The following is a 15,367-nucleotide window of genomic DNA, read 5'->3' on the forward strand; positions in this document are numbered from 1 at the left end:
ATGCAGCCAATTTGGGATTCTACAATATCAGTTGAACAAAACGTAGTTATCTTTATAAAAATTTTTATTGCCGTTGTCTATGCAGAGGTCATACGGTTCACAGGAGTGCTCCTGAAGGACATCATGTGAGGGAGGAAATACAGTGCCACCTCTTATGACTCCCTCATTTTACTCTCTGGTCACACACAGCACATTAAAGCTGTGAAATCTCCCTTGGGTACTTTTGTCCTGCCTCAGGGGCTGTGAAATTGGCAACAGTGTTGCCACTGATCAGCAGCAGTCTCCCTCCATGGTCCTTGTCAAATCAGAATGGCCAAAGGCCCTTAAATGAGCAAGTAGATTACCTTCCAGGGGAATTTAATGGAAATAGCAAAGGACACAAAGAAAAGTTCACACAGTAAAACGGTGTAATACATTTGCAGTGGGGTCCAAAAGTCTGAGTTTATTTTGTTCCATAAAAAAACATAAGAAACATGTCCAAATTAAAGCCAAAAAGTGCCAATATTTGGTCTGCAATTTTGCTTTACTGATATTTATATGAATTCAGTATCAGGTATTATCCGTTAAGATGCAACAACAATTATTACTTATGATCGTTATTTATAATTACGCATCTTAACTTGTTTAGCTTCTTCTCAACACTTTCAATGTCTTGTTACATTGATTAAAAATAAAATCAACAGGACAGCCATTTTTTAAACCATGTATGAAATAAAACCTTTTTTACAAGAATGAAATGAAAATGCACTAATGAAAATGAACATCCTCGATGTAATGTTTGTTTAATCCATCTAGTGAGTCAAGTACAAGTTTGTCTTTTGTCTTAAGGCACACCGTTTACTGTAATGTATAACTGAATATGTAAATATTGTTCAGATTGAACAGATAATGCATTCTAAATGAAGACAAATACTGATACGGGCAGTAAGTGGAGTATTTCAAGAAAGTTTGCCAAAAAGCTTTTGCATGCGCGTAGGGTTTTTACTTGTGAAAGAGCTGCTTGTGAAAGCACAAACTGGCCCTTTGGCACATGTAGCAAGATTCACATCACAGCTATTACTCAAGAACTGCACAAAAAGTCTTGAAGTTACTCAAAAATGTTCAGGCGCAGAAAAAGCTAGATGTACTATTTCTCTAGTCTTTTCAGGGGAAGTTAATATGGGTGTGCATTTCTGATTTGCAGTATACAATATATTTTCCTTTTCTCATTTTTTTATATGTCATACAATAATCCCCAAAATTCAAATACTATGTAGCAGTTAGGCTTCAAAGGAGATTCTTGGAAGAGTGCTGCATTCCCTGCTTTACCCGCCTTGTTGCAGAACATGTGAAAATGTTCAGAAGAGTAGCCAGAATTCCTTGCAGGTTTGATCATCCATCCATCTTCTATACCGCTTACTCCTTTGGTCACGGGGAAGCCTGGAGCCTATCCCAGGGAGCATCGGGCACAAGGCGGGGTACACCCTGGACAGGGTGCAGGTTTGATCATTTTAACACAAATTTAAGACAAAACAACAACGCATGGATTTTCACACATGTTCCCCCTCACTCCACGGACTCAAATTCTATAATATTACATCCTATACTGCAAACTTCTTTTTACAATAACTAACTGTAGAAAAAATATTTACATAAAAGTACTGTAATATCTTTACAAATCATTCCTGTTATTTTTCCTGTATGTTTCCAGTTATATATTGTAAACTCAACAAGACAAATACGTGTAAATTTGATTAGAATATAAAATAAAACATAATCTGGTGCATTTGGCTGATACAGGATACAATTGGGCAGTAGGCTAGGGGTCTTGCTCAAAGACCCAACCATGGCAATTTGGTAGTGCTGGGATTTGAACACTCAACTTTCAATTCAGTTCAGTTTTATTTGTATACAGCTTTAAACAATGCAGCTTTACAGAAATATATACATTCCGGAGATCAATTTTAAATGTATAAATGTATCCCTAATGAGCGAGCCAGAGGGAATGGTGGCAAGGAAAAACTCCCTGAGACGACATGAGGAAGAAACCTTGAGAGGAACCAGACTCTAAAGGGAACCCGTCCTCATCTGGGTGACAGCGGATAGTGCGGTTATAATAATTTCTCTTCTGTAAATATATAATATACAGTCTAAAGTAAAATTATGTAAATAAGATCTTATGAGATTATGAGTAAATTCTGAGTATGAGCATATGAGAGTCATTTCTGAATTCATTATAGTTTTAACTTAAAGTCTATTATATGGAACTGAAGTTATTAACTGTTCAGTGATGGAGACTTGAGTGCAAACTGTTCTTAGCCATTGCAGTCCTAAAGAGATCCAACAAAGAACATCCACAGCCATCTTTATGGTTTCTATGTGGTACCATCTAGAGTAAACTGATGGTGAACTTTAGGCTGTCCATGTGGAGCCATCCTTAGCTGCAGCGAGTGATTATCAGGTGATGAGAACTCCAACCAGATGTAGGGCATCAGGATGGATCAGGCAGGTCTGGAGAGCAGAAGGAGTCAGGATCACTGGTATCTAAGGAGTAGCATGTGTAGCTCAGAGAGAGAGAGAGAGAGAGAGAGAGAGAGAGAGAGAGAGAGAGAGAGAGAGAGAGAGAGAGAGAGAGAGAGAGAGAGAGAAAACAGATTATTAGGTATGCTCTTGTCACGTAATGGTTAAAGAGTGCAAGCAGAGACTCTGGGAAGACTAGTTATGACAGCACAACTAAAGTGGTGCTTGAAAGTTTGTAAACCCTTTAGAATTTTCTATATATATCCAGAAAGACAGTAGATAAAGAGAACCCAATTAAACAAATGAGACAAAAAATATTATAAATTGGTCATTTATTTATTGAGAAAAATGAGCCAATATTACATATCTGTGAGAGGCAAAAGTATGTGAACCTTTGTTTTCAGTATCTGGTGTGACCCCCTTGTGCAGCAATAACTGCAACTAAAAATCTCCAGTAACTGTTGATCAGTCCTGTACATCTGCTTGGAGGAATTTTAGCCCGTTCCTCAGTACAGAACGGCTTCAACTCTGGGATGTTGGTGGGTTTCCTCACATGAACTGCTTGCTTCAGGTCCTTCCACAACATTTCTATTGGATTAAGGTCAGGACTTTGCTAGTTTTACTAGTATACTAGTAAGTATATTTTGCTAGTATATGCTAGTTTTTTACTAGCGTATAAAGGTAAATTTAAGGTTAACACAAGAGAATTTTTACCGTTTTCACCCCTGCCAAAAACACTAGTTAGCCAACTATGCTGTAAATTTGCAGCAATTTATTCCAGTTTAGGCCAGGAGGGATCTTATCCGATCTTACCCACCTATTTGGCTGGACTTAAAAACATACAACCAAAGTAACCCTTGTTGATGAGATTGAAGACCCCTGTATTTGTATGACACTATGACTTGGGCTCCCAGTGAAGAACAAAAGCTAATAATAATAATAATAATAATAATAATAATAATAATAATAATAATAATAATAATAATAATAATAATAGTTTAGTGCAGTTTGCTGCATTGTCATGTACATGTTTCATTATTTAAAATCAGGTTTAAAAAAAAAAAATCTGTTAATGCTAAATGTTTGTTGTTACATGATCCATTCCATTTATGTAAAATGCTTTTAAAACAGAAAATATTTAAAAGGAAGAACAAACCAGTAATCACCTGAGGTAATACACATGACCAAAATCGCGTAACCTTATCAAAATGATTTCTTGACACAGTTTACCTCTGCTAGAAAAAGTTCAGCAAGCAGTTCAAATTGCACTAATATTTGCAGAGGGGAGTGAAAATGGGTTTGCACATACTTCTGGGTTAGTTGTTCAAACATTTGGGAGAAAAATGTTGATATAATGAAAAGCTCAGTGGTGGGAAAGAGAAAGACAGCCAAAGAAAGGTCTGAGGAATTTTGTGTGCACTCCCTATCTCTGTTTGCCAAATGGAAAGGTAGAAAGAAGAGAAATGGCATTCTTTCTCATTTGTCATTCCTTTTCTTTCTTTTTTTTGTCAAATCCATAAACATATATAGATAAGCCAGGTTGTTGTTTATTCTAATTCAGCTTTGAAAACAAGCTAATCTAGTTTTGCAGAACAGACTATTGTTCTTATTGTAGCACAGAGTTGCATCCTGTCTTGCATTTTCATTGAAATTTATTTTCAGTTGTGTTTCTTGTCATATAGACGGCAAAGGGCTCAGGGCAAAGGGAGAGCTTTGAGATCAATTTCATTTTATTAAAATATTTTTAAAGGTAAAAAAAAGCAGTAGCTCTCTGAGGATTGAAGCATAAGAACTTCTGCAATATATCTGGTCTTAATCGGATAAAAAGAAAGCAAAAAAAAAAACAACAGTTTTTAAAAATCGATTTTTTTTTTCATTTAAAATATACATAATATTCTGTAGAAGCCAGATACATACAGAACTTTAAACAGATGACATTTTACTCCGAATCCTTAACTGGCCATTCTCTGAAGAACAACTCTAGGTGTACAGTATATTATGAAGTTAGATTAGCACCATCTATAAGATTTCTCAGATAAATGCTTTAACCACCCAAATCAATCCCAACAGCTTCCACATAAACAAAAATATTTTCTGATTAAGAAGGTTGTGGCAGGGGATGTTTCACAAGAAAAAACAACAACAACAAAAAACAACAATATTTTAAATGAATTATGAGCAGCTATGGGTTATCCAGGATAATTGGAATCTGGTGGGAAAACTACAAATGATAAAGATGCCCTGCTTTTCTTGTGACAGCTCTCATGCATAATATTCAACAAATAAATATATTATTTCTGCATAAATAATGTGAGTTCTCCAGTGATACAGGTCTTCGCATTTTTTCCCTTCTGCCAGGGGAAAAAAAAGCGTTAGATGACAGATTGTACGAGACAGACTCAAACCATTTACAGATGGATGGAAAGGGATCAAATCAAAACAGGCCCCTGGAATTTTTTATTCTCATATATTGGCTTGATTTACGCACATGGCACCATATGCTTAAAACATCACAAGTTCTATTCATCCACTTTCCCCAACCTCCAAGGACAACAGTAAATTATAAATGAACTCATTTCAGAAAAGGACTTTATGAGTGACTTAATGATACACGAAGACTACAAAATGAGTGTTTTAATGTCTCTTGGCTTCTGGTCAGCCGGTTCAGAAGAGACAGAAGGTGATACGCAGACGTGAGATCATGTTGAGTTATGGTTTCAAGACAAAGGCCAAGAAGGAAAGAGTTTTTCAGGTGCTTTCCACCCACGCCATCGTTATAGGTGCAGAAATCAGGTCACCCAACACACATTTCCTTCAGAACAAGACAGATCGCAACAAGTGGGAGAGGTTTCAGAAAAAAAGCTGATGAGGTGTAAAGTCAAGTCTGGTATAACAAGAAACATTTTAATCACCTTTGGTTGTGTGATCCCACATGCACTGCCAGTTTTTTGTTTGTTTGTTTACTTCTTATGCCAGTTTGTTCAGTATCGACTATTAACTAAGGAAATAAATAAACAAATGTTATATCAAATACAGAAATCTTTGTATATAAGGACTTGGAGACAAGTGCACTTGTTGAGCTAGTTATTGTAAGAATGTGTGTCACTGTAAACGTCGATGTGTAATACAGTTCATTCTAGACAATGTCAGTATTGTACAGTAAGAGAAATGTATGCCGTGTGCTATAAACGCCTAATACGAGTCATCCAGATGCGCCTCTTCCAGTTAGGGTTAAATTGTTTTCCAATAAAACTATGTCATTAACATTTCTCAGTTCACTTATACCTATTTCTTACTAAGTCTACCCTGTTGAAAAGAAACTATAGAAACCATCACAGAAATTCGAATGGTTTCCACTACAAATACCATTACAAACCAAAAACTAACCATTACAACCATTACCAGTATTGGTTCTTAATGGTATCCACTAGACATAACATGCCACAAGTAGAATTACCAGTAGAGACCCAAAGGGACCATTACAGCTTCCATTAAAACCAATACAGTTCCCATTAAAACCATTAAAACCATCCTATGAGGGTTTCTAATGTTTTTTTTTTTTTTCTCCAGTGGAGTAGAGTTTTTAACTTTTACAATTTAATCAAATATGTTAGTTCAAGGTGTTCAAAACCTTTTAATTGGCAGTTTATGGTCTCATTTGGATCCTCTAGGGTCCTACGATATGTACAAATCTCATAGTGACCCCTACTGGGCAATCAACAGGTTTTCCTGTTAGGATAACTAATCATAAAGTCTGCATTTTTTAGTTGCCTTGCTCCTGTTATTTACAACTTACTTAGCTCAAGCTTTTACACTTGACAATATTAGCTCCAGGTATTATATGTCTAACAAGCTCAACTTGTTAGATGACCCAATATAATTTAAACGTCAAGGCTAGACCTTAATCAGAAGGCATAGTGATATGACGCAATTTTCTTTTCAAAATATTTTTAAAAATTAATAAGCCACAGATTAGTTATTCATTTCAGAAATGTAAACTTGGATTGACTGTTTCATTAGGCTAACCACTACAGCTATACATAAATTCTACTCATGGTAGGCCTAAATGAGTTACTGTGACATAGGTAAGTTCCTTATGCAGGGAACTTATCAGTACTGGTTTGCAGGGCTTATCTCCCACTTCAGCAATGTTAATTACTGACTGCTAGTCACAAGCAGGAGTTAAATTGGGAATTAACTAAACTGGATAGCCAGACCTCAAACTTTCACTAGTCCTCATTTGTCAGTTTTAGTGTCAACAGTATAGTGTCAAAATATTTCTGTTTCTTTTTTTCTGACAAAGATACATGATGCAGTAAATTCTTCATCCTAGAAAATGAACACATTTTGTAAGTTCAGTTGAGTTTTATAGCACTTTTAACAACAGACATTAGACAGAAATGAGCTTTATAGAAATCAGGATTTAGCTGTAGATCCCTAATCAAAACAAGTCACGTTTATTTCTCATTTGCATAATATGTCAAGACATATGGACATTGAAATGCTTGTGATGAGGGTAAAGTAAGTTGCTCACATAACAGAACATCACACACAGGGCAAGAGCACAGAAAAATGCTTATAATAAACAAAGTGCAATACTGTATATGGTAACAGTGAGCAAGCCAGGCACAATAGTGGCAAGGAAAAAGACGAGAAGAAAACTTGAAAGAATACAGTATACAGCTATAGAAGAATAGAGGCAAAAAAATATATTTTGTATCAGCAGATGTGATGAAAAAGAGTCCTAGGATGAGTAAAAGACAGTCGTTATGACTACAACAGCAGTTCTTAGAATGTACAAATCTATCATCTACAGATAAGAGTATCTATTTCCATTTCCATTTAAGGCTTTTGGCAGATGCCCCTTATCCAGAGTAACTTACAGAGAATTAACCTGGTGAAGAGGACAGTCTGGGGTGGCGCTGGGGTGATAAGTGCTTAATGTAGGTGGGTACTGGTCTGTTTTTGGCTTTGCAAGCACGCATCAGTGTTTTGAATCTGGTGTGAGCAGCTACAGGAAGCCAGTTGAGGGAGCGTAGCTATGGGAACTTCCGGAGGTTGAAAGCAAAATGTGCAACTGCATTCTGGATTAGTTGCAGAGGTGGAAACTATGAGATGGCAAATAGACGCAAACCTGTCAGAAGCCAGATGCAATGACCTGGGTGGCCTCTGTGGATAGAAATGGCTAGATCCTCCTAATGTTGTAAAGGAAAAACTAGCCTGATTGTGTCAGTTTAGTGATGTAAGGCAACAAGGGCAGTTGGTTGGTTACCCCAAGGGTGTGTGCAGGGACATTTGAAAGTTGTCCAGGGAGATCACATAGTCTTGACATGGGGTGCATCTCAGGGATAGACAGAAACTTGTTTTTGCTGCAGATGTAGTTTCAGCTGCAACATCATCAAGTCTGCCAGTCATGCTTAGATCTGAACAGAACCATGAGTGTTTGAGGGAGGAAAGGAAATGATGAGTTGCATATCATAAGCATAACAGTGGTATGAAAACCCATGAGAGGATATGACCTCACTAACAGAGCATGTATAGAGGGAGAACAGAAGAGGACTCAGCACTGAGTCCTAGTTCAGGCTCTTTTTATCTCAAAACTGGACTACTGCAACGCACTACTCTCGGGCCTCCCAGGAAGCTCCATCAAACCCCTTCAAATGATTCAGAATGCAGCAGCACGCCTCATCTCCAACCAGCCCAACAGAACCCATGTCACACCCCTCTTCATCTCCCTCCACTGGCTTCCTGTAGCCGCCCACATCCAATTCAAGGCCTTGATGCTCACCTACAAGACCTTGTCTGGAACAGCACCCTCCTACCTCAACTCTCTCCTGAAGGCTTACGTTCCCTCACGCAATCTGCGATCAATCCACGACCGACGCTCAGTAGTACCTACTCAGCGTGGCTCAAGGTCCCTTTCAAGAACATTCAAACTAACTGTTCCTCAGTGGTGGAATGGACTTCCAACCTCAATCCGGACCGCAGAATCTGTCACTATCTTCAAAATACAGCTAAAGACCAACCTCTTCTGTGAACACCTAACTAACCAAATAAAAAATATATAAAAAATAAATACTCTGGCACTTACACCTCTACTCTGCGCACTTTGCCTCGTCTGGAACTCAATTAAGGGATCTTGTATAGTAGCACTACTTGCATTGTTCTCTGCTTGATATATCGCTTTGCTTGTATTTTCTTATCTGTAAGTCGCTTTGGATAAAAGCGTCTGCTAAATGAATAAATGTAAATGTAATGTAGCACTGAGACTTGTGGGACACCAGTGATGACTCTGCAGGTAGCATATGTGGATCTCTGCTATGTCACCTAATTTGAACGTCCCTCCAGGTAAGTAGCAAACCATTGCCATGCTCTGTGACTGACAATGCATGTGTGTATACTCATCAGGTACCATCATCACATTAGGCAGCAGAAGTGAGCATATTGCTTGACAAAGAGAGAGAGAGAGAGAGAGAGAGAGAGAAGATTATTAGGTCTTGTCCTATAGTAGTTTGAAGGATATACATTGTAAAAGGATATGCATCAGAGTGCAAGCGGGGACTCCAGATCCCCCCATGAACCCACAGATCTACACATTCACCTAAGAGAAGAGCTATTTAATCAAATGCTTGATTAACAAATAAGTCATTGAAGGGCTGTTTTATAGCTGAATGGCTTTATAGGGAAAAGGTCTAAATGGTAAATGGCACACTTATATAGCACTTTTATCCAAAGCGCTTTACACTGTGTCTCATTCACCCATTCACACACACACACCAATGGTAGCAGAGCTGCCATGCAAGGTGCTGACTTGCCATAGGGAGCAGCTTGGGGTTCAGTGTCTTGCCTAAGGACACTTCGTTATGTGGAGTCACACGGGCCAGGAATCGAAGCGTCAACCCTACGATTAGTGGACAACCCGCTCTACCACCTGAGACACAGCCTCTGCTGTAGTTTACATTATCCTAGGTTCTGATAAAGAACTTGCACCTTTTGATTGAAGCAAGCATGGAGAATCATAATAGACCAAAGGTTTACTCAAGTAATATGGGGCAAGACCTTTCAATTATACTTTATAGAGCATTTGTAAAAAAATTTATAAACAATGCAATTTCTTACTGAGAGCCAATGTAGTGTTGATAAAAGAGGGGTAATATGTTCAAACTTTCTAGTTTTACATTCTGCATTCTAGACTATGTGGATTTTGTTTATGCATCTACTGAAACATCCAAGCAACTCATATACTCAGACATCAAGGCATTATTGTAGTCCAACCTAAGCATGAACTAGTTTTCCTGCATCCTGTAAGTTTTTCTGCATTAGAAAGTTTATCAGCCTGAGGCATTCATAGAAGCTCTTCTGTCTTGTTTGAACTAAGAAGGCATACACAGCATCCGGAGTCTAAAGGTTTGGGTTTTTTTTTTTCTTTTCTTTTTACACATTTCTCAACATTATTAAGCTGGTAACTATCCTTTGATTTGGCTGAAACACACAACCGTAGGTCATCAGCATGACATGAAAAAAGCAGTGTCCCTATAGCAATGCCTTGGGGAATACCAACCTTTACTTTGCATGCATATAGAAGTTACCATTAACAATTGATAACAGTTGATGACAGTCAGATAAGAGCTCATTTGTCAGGTTTGTTTTTTTATTTTTCTCAAAATAATAAACATTTCTGGTTCTCTTCGGACTCTTTTATCATACAAGATTTAAAAAAAAATAATTAAAAAAACAGGCAAATTAGCACATTTTGTTAATTCAGTTCACTTCAGTTTGAATCAGGTCTCAGTCTAATTTGTTGATTGGTGCTGTATTCCCATGAGAAGTTAGCTGTTGTCACAAGTGGATATTATTAGCTCAGATATAATGCCATTTTAATAGGAGAATTTCAAATATCTCAAACATAAGTGATAATGGTTAGGTTTTGCTGTTGGCTGCTAAAAACAATTCGTCACGTTCCTGTGAAATTCAACGTAGAAATAGTGGAGAACACAAACGTTGGAGTCAAAGTGACATAATGTAATGTATGTAGTTATACAATGTTGCACAAAGTTACAGCAGAGTCTCAGCCCAGCTAAATAGTAGTGAGATGACATGAGATAACAAGTGTGGTTTGTAGCAGGGTGTACAGATTAGGAAGTGAGAGAGCTAGACAGACTATAGGCTTAAAGCGCTGCTGCATTGTTGTCATGTAATATCGGAGAAGGACTAGAGACTACGATTCCCATCAGCCACTGAAACTAGTCACATGTCCTGTTTTCACCTGATTCACATTTTGGCTCATTAGGATGGGTGTATATAAAGTCACGTTCTGCACTGCGTTAGTTGTCTTGTGTTGTTTGGTCTGTCTATCGGTATCACGTTATGCTTGCCCTTCTTTCATGCAGGTCTTGTCTTGTTTTATGTTTTGTTTTGTACATTATTAAATGTTTCACTTCAGTTCTGCATTTGCATCTGTCTCTATCTACACATGTGAAAGAATGCAAGACCTTATAAAATGGATGCAGCAGATTTCTTCAGCATCCAAGAGGCCCTTTTTGGAAGGGGAAAACCGTGGTGAGAGAAGGAAGGGGAGATTCTCCCTGATCAAAGCCAATCGGGAATGGCTCGACATGATGTACTCCCTCAGGGAGTATATCAAGAAGGAGCATTCCTACGAGGTTCAAACCATCTCCCACCCTCCCTGCCCCACTAAGGACATCGATCTGCCTCCCTCCCCTAATGTGGATCTCGTTCAGCCTGCTGAGTCAACGGAGAATGTCATTCAGCCTCCCTGCTTGACTGAGGACGCCGCTCAGCATCCCTGTTCAGCTGAGGGTGCCGCTCAGCATCCCTGTTTAGTTGAGGATACCACTCAGTCTACCTGTTCAGCTGAAGATGTCACTACTCCAGGCTCAGACATCGATCTGCCTTGCTACTCCACTGAGGTCATCGCTCTGCCATCCTGCTCGGCTGAGGATGTCGCTCTGCCTCCGTGCTCTGCTGAAGACGTCTCTTCTTTTCTCTGCTTTGCGACGTATGACACTCCCCCTTCTTGCTCCATGGAGGACATCACACTCCCCCTTCTTGCTCCATGGAGGACATCACACTCCCCCTTCTTGCTCCATGGAGGACATCACACTCCCCCTTCTTGCTCCATGGAGGACATCACACTCCCCCCTTCTTGCTCCATGGAGGACATCACACTCCCCCCTTCTTGCTCCATGGAGGACATCACTTTCCTCCTTCCTGCACCACAGAGGACATCACTCCCCCCTCATGCTTCACAGCAAGCATTGCTCCCCCTCGCTCTTGTTTCATGTAAGTCTTGTTTTGTGTTTTGTTTTGTACATTATTAAATGTTTCACTTCAGTTCTGCATCTGAATCCGTCTCTACCTACAAATGTTACAAATGTTCTCTTTATTTAGAGATGAAGCAATAAATGGGCTAAATCCCATTGGTGCTACCATCAGCACGTAGTCAAACAGTCCAATGCACTAATAATGCCAAGAATCACCAAGATGAGAACTGCATTTTTGTCGTGGGCTGAATTCATTTTGTAATAATCATACAATATCACAGTCAGTGATATTATCAGTGACATTGCCAGTACATGTCAGTACTTGGTTATGTCTTATACTGCAACATTAAGCACACAGAATATTGTTATTGTGTGTGTGTGTGTGTGTGTGTATTCATGGTGCAGTAGTACCTGTGTATCCACAGGCTGATATGTGAGTTGTTCTCCACTCGTGTCCTTTTAGTTTGTGCTTCTCTCACAGGTACTGTAGCTGTAGCTTTTCTAGATTTGAGAAAATGTCCGGGATGCTTTAGTTTCATTATGATGTGCTTATGGTCTAATACGGCATCATGTGTGCGCATATTTGCATTGTCTTAACCCCTCTCTGTAATTCCCACCTTCTCGCACACCAATTGGTCGATTATAAAAGGCTTGCAGCAACTATTGGCCAAATTCCTGCCTTTCAACCATTCACCTACTCTCAGCGAATGTGCAGCGGTGAAGCGCTGTTGCATCAAACATTTGCTTGACAATAGCAGCAAATGACAGATGTCCTGAGTCGAAACAATGCCCATGGCCATATAAGGTCATTTTTAATTTCATGTTGTCGCACTTCTTCGTATTATGGCCATTCAAATGTGTAAATAATGATAGAAGGTACACACATGGCATCTAATATTTTATCTTACCCCCCAACACTGTGGCTGTGTCTGTAGCTACAGTTGTAATTGTAATTGTATCTGTGGTTGTATCTTTTACTGTAGCTGTATATACATTTGCAGCTATATCTGTAGTTTTAACTGTAGCTATATCTACAGTTGTAGCAGTATTTGTGGCTATAACTGTATATACAGTTCTTTCTGTATCTGTACCTACAGTTGTATCAGTATCTGTAGTTGCATCTGTGGTTGGTATTTACAGTTGTAGTTGTAACATTTCTGTAACTCTAACTGTATCTACAGTTGTAGCTGTGTCTGTCGTTGTAACTGTAGCTGTATCTACAGTTGTATATCTATATCTATCTGTGATTAAACAGTTGTAGTGGTATCTGTGGCTGTAGCCGCATATGTGCTTGTGTGCTCTTTACCCATAACAGGCACCTGATTGGTTGTTGGTCAGTGAACAGCTCTGTTGTTGTAGGATGAATCACATGCAGCATGTCCTGTAGATCTATGCAGAGAAAATGCGACCAGATGCAAAGGGTGCCAGCCAGATGCTCACATGCGGCGTCCCAAACCGAATGTCATCATTCTAAATAGAATAGCACCATAGCTTACAAATTGGGGGCATAGACCATACTAAGTACAGTGTCATGTGGTTTAAAGGAGACAATCATATAAAAACTATATCTATGTAGCAGGCTAAAGGTACATTCACACATACAGCAATTTTATCTCTTCAAGTCGCTGTACTATGAAGTCGCCAATAGGCGTTCCTACTACTGGTTGCCATAGTTGGGTGGCGCAATTAACATTCAACTTTTGACAACAAACCAGTTTTCTTGCTGCTAAAATGAAACATTCTGGAGGGAGAGGATCTTATATAAAATTCACCAGTGTATATATGCATCATATCCTACGAGATGAAGGAGAAGCAGCGTGTGCTCGGCCATCTACCTGCGGCAAAAGCACAAGCACCAATTGGCTTAGCTTAGGTTATGGCCTTAGTGCTTTTAAAACAAAATAATAATCCATCCATCATCTATACCGCTTTATCCTTTTCAGGGTCACAGGGAAACCTGGAGCCCATCCCAGGAAGCACCAGGCAGGGTACACCCAGGACAGGATGCCAATCCATCACAGGGCACAATCACACACACTACAGACACGCCAATCAGAATACCATGCATGTCTTTGGACCGGGGAGGAAACCAGAATACCCGGAGGAAGCACGGGGAGAACAAACTCCACACACAGGGCCACGGTGGGAATTGAACGCCCGACCCTGGAGGTGTGAGGTGAACGTGCTAACCACTAAGCCACCGTGCACCCCACTGAGCTCCTTCCCGAGCGTCACCATCTGGGTGTCATTCACTCTATGTTCGATGGTGAATGGGAGCCGGACCGCAGCTCTTTGGTTGTGGCCGCTGTGTTTCCTGGGTGATGTGTCCGGCTTGGTGCCGCTCGTTCCTGGCCGCCGAAGTGGCGACAAGCCGGACACTTCACCCAAGATATAAGCTACACTGGTATTTTGCTCAAATGCAACAAAAAGTGAATGCTACATTATTATTTATTTATTTAATTAATTATTATTTAGCTTTAAACCTGCTAAGGTCCTAAACTAAGCTAAGCTAACAATGGCGCTGCTTCTGAAAGTGAGCAGGGTGGCTACAGATGGCGTGCGCTCTACTGTCTTCACTCCCATTGGTAGTCGCTGCAGAAAGTCGCTCCAAATCTGCATAAAGTTAACTTTCCAAGTTAACTTTCCAACTTTCTCAAATTTCGAAGTCGTTGGATACGCCCACATCTGGTCGTCAATGGTCGCCGTTTCTCATGCCGCCGGAAGTCGCCAGCTCACACTGAAAATGAATGTTCTCCGGTCGCATTATCACTGCAAGTCACTGTATGTGTGAACATACCTTGAATGTACCATAAATGTGCCATGATTATTAAAATGGTATTTAGCACAGACAGTACCCTGTCCATTTCGTCACACTCTTTTATATGCTGACATGCAGTTCAGGTTGTAGCCACAGGCAGGATTAATCAGTGTGAGCTCTAGCAGACTAACTCTGCTTATTAAAAGGATGTTTATCACAGTAGTGTCATGGGTAGAGGCGAGAGAGAGTTGCTAGCAATTAACTTCCAGTTGCGAAGAAGCTGACAAACTGAGGCACTAGTAGTCACAATGTGTTAATTCATTCTGCAGATTCTGTCTGTCAGAGGAGCTCCTATTAGGCCATTCTTATTTTTCATGTGCTGTGGCTATAGCAGACCACATGACAATGTCCACTGGAATACACACTAATGTTCATTATAAAACAGTAACGTGGACTGAGCTATTGAACTGACATGTTAAACAAAATAGTTGCAGGCTATTTTCCTCTTCCTGTATTGAGTGCATATCGCATCATGATCTCTATTCAACCACTCAGAATAAACCTCTCTAATGTAGTCACGCGACACTTTTAAAACTGGGAGAATGAGACTGCTAGATAAAGATAATTCAAATTGATATCAGTTTCTTGTTGCAAATGATATGGCACAATGATATGTCATAATGATGTTTCATAATGATATGGCATAATGATGGTGACGTCTTGAGTGCTCTTTTGGCTGCTTCGGCTCGGAATGTTTATCATTGAGGCATGCATTCAAGCTCAGTCGTGTGCAGCTTGCTCTCGTCTTTATTGGGATAAAAAAACA

This window comes from Ictalurus punctatus, chromosome 26, assembly GCF_001660625.3.
Source record: "Ictalurus punctatus breed USDA103 chromosome 26, Coco_2.0, whole genome shotgun sequence".
Classification (NCBI taxonomy): domain Eukaryota; kingdom Metazoa; phylum Chordata; class Actinopteri; order Siluriformes; family Ictaluridae; genus Ictalurus; species Ictalurus punctatus.